This window comes from Leguminivora glycinivorella, chromosome 17, assembly GCF_023078275.1.
Source record: "Leguminivora glycinivorella isolate SPB_JAAS2020 chromosome 17, LegGlyc_1.1, whole genome shotgun sequence".
NCBI classification, from domain to species: Eukaryota; Metazoa; Arthropoda; class Insecta; order Lepidoptera; family Tortricidae; genus Leguminivora; species Leguminivora glycinivorella.
Genome location: NC_062987.1, coordinates 223,057 through 230,257, shown reverse-complemented (window position 1 = coordinate 230,257; position 7,201 = coordinate 223,057).

Genomic DNA, 7,201 nt, shown 5'->3' with positions numbered 1-7,201 from the left:
TTAAATGATAGCTGTGGCCCTAGACTGTACAGAACAAAAGAGTTCTAGGCATTCAGGATGCTTTTAGATTTTTTTTAAAGTCATGTTTGAAATTTCGATTTTGTCAAGTTACAGGTGTGATCTGCTGAAAGTTTTTCACGAGTTCCAGGCGAGAACTAGGTCTTAAATGATAGCTGTGGCCCTAGACTGTACAGAACAAAAGAGTTCTATGTATTCAGGACCCTTTTAGATTTTCTTTTCAATCAAGTTTGAAATTTTGATTTTGTCAAGTTACAGGTGTGATCTGCTGAAAGATTTTCACGAGTTCCAGGAGAGAACTAGGTCTTAAATGATAGCTGTGGCCCTAGACTGTATAAAACAAAAGAGTTCTAGGCATTCAGGATGCTTTTTGATTTTTTTTAAAGTCATGTTTGAAATTTCGATTTTGTCAAGATACAGGTGTGATCTGCTGAAAGATTTTCACGAGTTCCAGGAAAGAACTAGGTCTTAAATGATAGCTGTGGCCCTACAATATACAAAACAGCAGAGTTCTAGGCATTCAGGATGCTTTTAGATTTTTTTTACACTATGATGCTTCGCAGTTACAGAATGTGTACCAAGAGTTGGTAAGCGGTGAAACACAATTGAGTAGGGACTCCAAACACATAGTATTCTTTAATAGTAGTAATAAGTTAAAAAAGTACATTAAGATTAATAGGTATATTAGGAGAACCCAAAAGCTGATCAAAGGCCAGGCATGTATTAAAAAATATAGTAAATTAAAACACACGTTAACAGTTATGAAAAACAGGTTTCAAGACTGTCATTCAGAGCTGGAAGTCAAGGAATCAAATTTTCTGAAATTAAATGCCGACATTAACAGGCTGAAAGATGAGCTTTTGGCAGTATCCACCATGTATGAGACCACTAAAAAACAAGTTGAGGAGCACATACAGGCTTTTAATAAATTGCTGCTAGAAAATAGAGATTTGGAGGAGCGGTGTAAAGCATTATTAAATGGAAAACATTGTAATTGTGGCCAAATGCCACCAGCAAAGATTATTCAAGCCGATGTGGCCCACGACACAACTAGGCATGCGGCAGTAGTTAAACAGCCCCCTAGAGCAGTCAGTAAGACTGTTGTTTTTTCAGATCAGATTGGGTTAGGAATGGGCCCATTATTAAGCTACCAGTTAGAGCAACAAGTGACAAATTACTGTTATCAAAACATTACTTTGTCTCATTTATGTGACCTTATTTCAAAGGGATGTTATGATAGCAGTACTACATTAGTAATTTTATTAGGAAATAGTCTTAATGTAGATAAGCTTAGCATAGATAAATTGATGTCCTCTATATTCTGCTCGTTCTGGTTCGGAGAGCTCGTTCTGGTTCTGGCTAGTCAAGTAGATTGTGATTCTACCGCTGTCCGTTTGGTTAGTATGGGCGCTGTTGGAGGCTCCGTTCTGCGCTGTTATGACTTCTTCTTTCTTCTCGTCCTTAGTGCATGCGCTGCCCATGTTGTGCGGTGGTGCTGGTTAAGATGTGGCTAACGCGGTTTAACGTGGCTTGGTGACTTGGCGGCGCTCGGCTTACGCATGGCAACGTGGTAGCTGGGTGATACAGTCTCAGAGCGCGCGCTGTGGAGGCTGATGTGGCGCGGTTGTAGTTCAGAGTGTGCGGGCGGGGTGGGCTGCCTCGAGCAGATGGCTAGTGCTCGAGCAGCCCGACTGGCAGGATCGCCATGAAGTGTGGAGCGTTCGAGGCTTTACGGGAGAGTAGTGAAAGGCGTGACTGTCCAGTATAGAATCCTTTATTAAAGTAAATGGTTTCCCTTATATACTATGTTAGTTCTTTGTTCATGTGCAGTCACGTGTAAGATTGGCCTTGACATAGTTTAATAGAAAATAGAATTATAATTAAATGCATATAATATCAAGTTACAGGTATATCGGATTACAGATGCAGGTGCATTACAAGGTTATTGGAAATGTACAATGTAGGCCAAGGTTAGCTGATGCAACCTACATACCTATCCTTCGTGGGTGGTCTATGTACGTATGTGTGTGTGTACCTACACCTCAAACGGCTATGTTTGAGAAATAATCTTCGAATGCCGAGGCAACATCGCTGTTCGACACTATTTGTTGATTATCTGATACAATGTTGACTTGACAATCGCGTGATTTACATTTACCAGCTTCTTTATTTATAATACTCCAAGTTGTTTTCACTTTGTTGTCCGACACTTTCAATTTAGAACTAATAAAGTTTTTCTTGGCAGTTAAACACACTTTCTTGAAGATTCTTGAGTAGTTTCTTACATAGTCCAGGAATTCTGAATTCTTGTTCAGCTCTCTCTCACCATAAAGTTCATAAAGTCTTTTTCTACTTTTGTGAATACCTACAGTAGCCCATTCACTAAACTTTGTTTTAACTTTTGACCCACTAATAGATTTCACTTTGAAATTGTTATTAAATTGATTAAGAATTACATTGAAAACATCTTGATACAAATGATTACAGTCATAATGCGAAAATGGTATTATAGACAAACTATGTAGAATTTCATTTTTGAATGATTCCAAGCGAGATCCAGTAATGGGTCTATATGTTATTGTTTGTGGAGTATCATGAATAACGTTTAAGAAAGCTGCCCTTTGGCCGCTGTGATCGGAATGAAAACAGTTAAATAATTTCTTATCTATACATTCACAGTTACAAAAAATATTATCTAGGCATGTTGCACTAGTCACACCTACCCGGGTAGGTTCAAGAAATAAATTAAATAAATTAAATGATTTAAACAAACAGAACATTTTAACAGTATTACTAGATGACTCGAGCAAGTTAACATTAAAATCTCCACATACAATAACATGTTTTTGGCCCTTGCATACTAAATTCAGAACATTTTCCATTGTAGATTCAAATATGCTGAAGTCAGCTGATGGTGGTCTATAAACACATACAATAATATATCTGTCTAATTCAACACATGAAATTTCTATAGTTCTTTCTATGGAATATTTAGGTATATATAGCTATATGGAATATATAGCTATATTAAGGCTGCTTTCAAAAAAAAACGTCAAAATAATGTAAAATTGATAGTTTGAGTCGGTAAAATACTACACTTTCCGTTATCCAATACATTTATTGAATTCAAATTACAGTTAGAGCATCTTATAATCTTGATATTTATAAGACTGGATTTTTGAAAACCCAGTCACTAAATTAATTATGATTTTTTTTTCTAATGCACGTTTAGAAAAACACACGTATAGAGCTGAGTTAGTCGATCTTATTTGTAAAATTTGGACAATTTTGATTACTAAAACAGGTAAATTTATAATTCGTTTACCCTGTATTACAAACTTCTCAGACTACATTTTTATTATAAGGTTTAAAAAAAAAGAGTAAACAAAGCTAAGACGAATTCAATTTTTTTTTTCAGAAATTACCTAAAATTAATTGACAATTTCTATGAAAATCTACATCACATCGAAATAATTTTGTACTAAATTAATCAGCAACGTTTACTTAAATTATTGTTAGGCCTTAGTGATTATAAATTGCTATTATTTATTTTTGGCAATTCTTTTGAAAACTGGCTGGCTGTTTTTCACACGAAAGCCCTCTTAATGCCATTAGTTCTTTTGATCCATGATGTGAGTAATTGAGTATTTCGTACAACCAAGTGTAACTTAATATAAAAATGTGTGGAAAATAATGACCAATATTCAAAATTTATACGAACAATTAAAAACTTTACAAGAACAGATTAGAAAATTAGGGCCACAGCGCAGACAAGAGGCAAACTAGAAAGATCCCAACTTACCACCGTACCAAACGTATTTATTATTAAGTATTTAATAATCAGGTAGGCAGTTTAAAAAAAAAAACTGACATAGCCTAAATCCAGCAATCACTTAATATTCGTAAAATAAAAAAGTGATGTATAGATATAATTCATTTTCTCTCTCTCAGTAGTAGCGAGACCGGACAGATCTCAGGCTGTAAGGTACTAAGGACAAGGACAATATCAATATATAAAAAAAAAAGAATTTTAAACTGCTGATATGAAAAATTAATATTATTTAATGACAGTAAAAAGAGGATAATATAAATTGTATAAACTTAAATAAATAAAAAATTAAATAATTACATAAGTATATTTACAAGTAACTGAAAAAAAAAAACATAAGATAAACGTCTTGTCGGGAAAGCAAAATCAGTTAAGTGTCGCAACCAACGATTAGCCTGATCACCTAAAAGTTATTGTGACTCTTAAATGCTTTTATGTTTTCAAACCGACATTATTAACAATACTGGGTAGCTAGTAAATTATAATGTAAGCAGAGTACACCAGGATACAAACCAGACATAGACCCCCTTGAAACCAAAACCGATTCGAGCGAGCTCTCAATTGTGAAGGTCCTTGGGCACACGCAAAGCTATTGCGTTCTAATGTGTGAAAGCATATGTCTGGAAAAACATACTACATTTATTGAGTATGTATCAGCGCGCTATAATAAATATATTTTTTTTGTATCCTTAATATTTATGTATTGTAATGTAGGGTCGGCCGACCGGATGCGCTAAAATGCGCAGTGTACTCTTTAAAAGAAAAGTGAACTTTATGTATCACGAAGAAGCTTACATTATTTCCCAATGCAGACATTAAGGTTCTATGGCTCATGGGAATTGATTTCTATATAATACAAGCAGGTATGAAATCCTTGACGGCTGACCATGATTCGATCGAGAATCAATCGTGGAGACTCTTGGACACACAAAATAGTGCGATGCTTAAAAGCAATGCCTGAATGTATGAACAATACTAAAAGTATAATTGTAATCGCCAGTAGTAAAAAAAAAAAAAAACCACCTCTAACAAGTTTAGTAAGCAGTTTTTATCTGCGAAAAAGAGGTGTAGGTACTAAAAAAAAATACTTTTACCCCAAAAACAAAATTAATATCACAAAACGACATAGGTATAAAAATTTATTAAAATAGGAATACAAAAAAAAACACTTTAAAAAAAGAGGGGATAAGAATATGAAAAATAAAAATAACCACAATACTCACTACATCAATCGCTATACGTACAACAAATTTTTTTTTAAACTCAAATCACAAGTCAGAATTGCTGCATACACAACTCACAAAAGTAGCCAAAATACAAATATCATATAATATATATTATAACCGCAAAATTAGAAAGTTCAAATAAACTAATTTATTATATTTTATCTCGAGCACAAAAAAAATAATATGAACTACCAAATAAATTAACATCTCTTGGCATTTTCTTGTTAAAAAAAAAACTATAGCGTGATTACGCTATACAAAATAGTTTAAATCATCTATAAAAATACCACAAATAATCAGACCTTACTAAAATAAAATGACAAAAATATACATAACTCGAATACAACTCACGTACAAACACGTTAAAAAAAAAATCAACCAACTTAATACAAGTAAAAAGCAGCCAACAATAAATTTCAAATTAATCGGTAAAATTAAATATCATATAAATTATCAAAAAAAAAAAATTGATTTGTTGAGTTAAATATCATATTACACATCTCTAAAAAAAGCAAACAGCACTCGTGTAATAATGTAATTATTAAGCAACTTTTGAATCAAATGCTATACAATAAATAGGCTCGTAAGCATAAAATAATAATATCATCATTTAGGAATAAGAACAATATATCCTATACCATATAAGGACCATCTCATGTAAACATAGAATAAGTAAAACAAATAGATACTGCAATTTTGTAACCATTATGTTAACTTTGTCAGAAAAATATATATAATGTAATTTTAATATTGTAATTTTATAACCATTTCTGTTTACATAATTAAGATTTATAATTTTTTTTGTTTAATCATATTAAAATACTTATTTCATTTTAAGAAATAACATGTATAACGCTCCACACTTCACGTTAACACCACAAAATGTTTACATTCTTCTGCGGCTCAAGCCCATTCATTACTTTGTGCTAATGTTAAGAAATGTAATAATTCATTTGAATTTAGTCAAGTAGACTCTGTAAATATTGTTAAAACATTCAAGTCACTCAATTTAAAGAAAACGGAAGACTTATGGGGAACATCAGTTAAAGTAATTAGTCATGTCATAGATATAATAGCACCTTACTTGGCCGTAATATATAATATTTCAATTTCACAAGGCACCTTTCCAGATCTTATGAAATGTAGCAAAGTCATACCGCTTTTTAAATCGGGTGATTCGAGTGATATAACCAATTTCCGTCCCATATCAATACTTCCTGTTCTAAGTAAAGTCTTTGAGAAGCTAATGTTAAATGATCTACTGGGACACTTCAATAGACATAGATTACTTACAAGCAAACAGTTCGGTTTCACAAGGGGCCGTTCCACGACCGATGCTGCTTCGGTACTCATTAAACATATATATAATATTTGGGAAAATTCTTGTGATGCAATTGGCATATTTTGTGATCTTTCAAAAGCCTTTGATTGTGTGGATCATGGAACGCTCATTTTGAAATTAGAACACTATGGTTTGTCTATAAATGCCCTAAACTTTATGTCTTCTTACCTTAGCAATAGAACACAAACAGTAGTTGTTAACAAAACTCGCTCTAGCGGGACTGTTGTCCAATTAGGAGTGCCACAAGGCTCAATTTTAGGTCCATTCCTGTTTTTGGTTTATATAAATGATTTGCCATGTATAGTAAAAAACTTTTGTGAAATAGTACTTTTTGCTGATGATACATCACTGCTTTTTAATGTTGACCGAAAATCTACGGATTACAATGTAATTAATAAGCACGTTAGCTGATGTACTGCAGTGGTTTACTGTCAACAATTTACTTCTTAATTCTAAGAAAACCAAATGTATTCGATTCTCTCTGCCGAATGTTAAACCAATCGATACAAAAATACTTTTGAATGATGAATGCTTAGAGATGGTAGATACAACACTGTTCCTTGGCTTAACATTGGACAAAAATCTACAATGGAGTCCTCATATAAGGAAACTAGCAAGCAAATTAAGTTCAGCCGCATACGCCGTTAGGAGAATTAGGCAACTGACTAATGTTGAGACAGCTCGCCTAGTGTATCATAGTTATTTTCACAGTGTAATGTCATACGGTATTCTGGTTTGGGGCAAAGCAGCTGACATACAGACTATCTTTGTATTACAAAAGAGAGC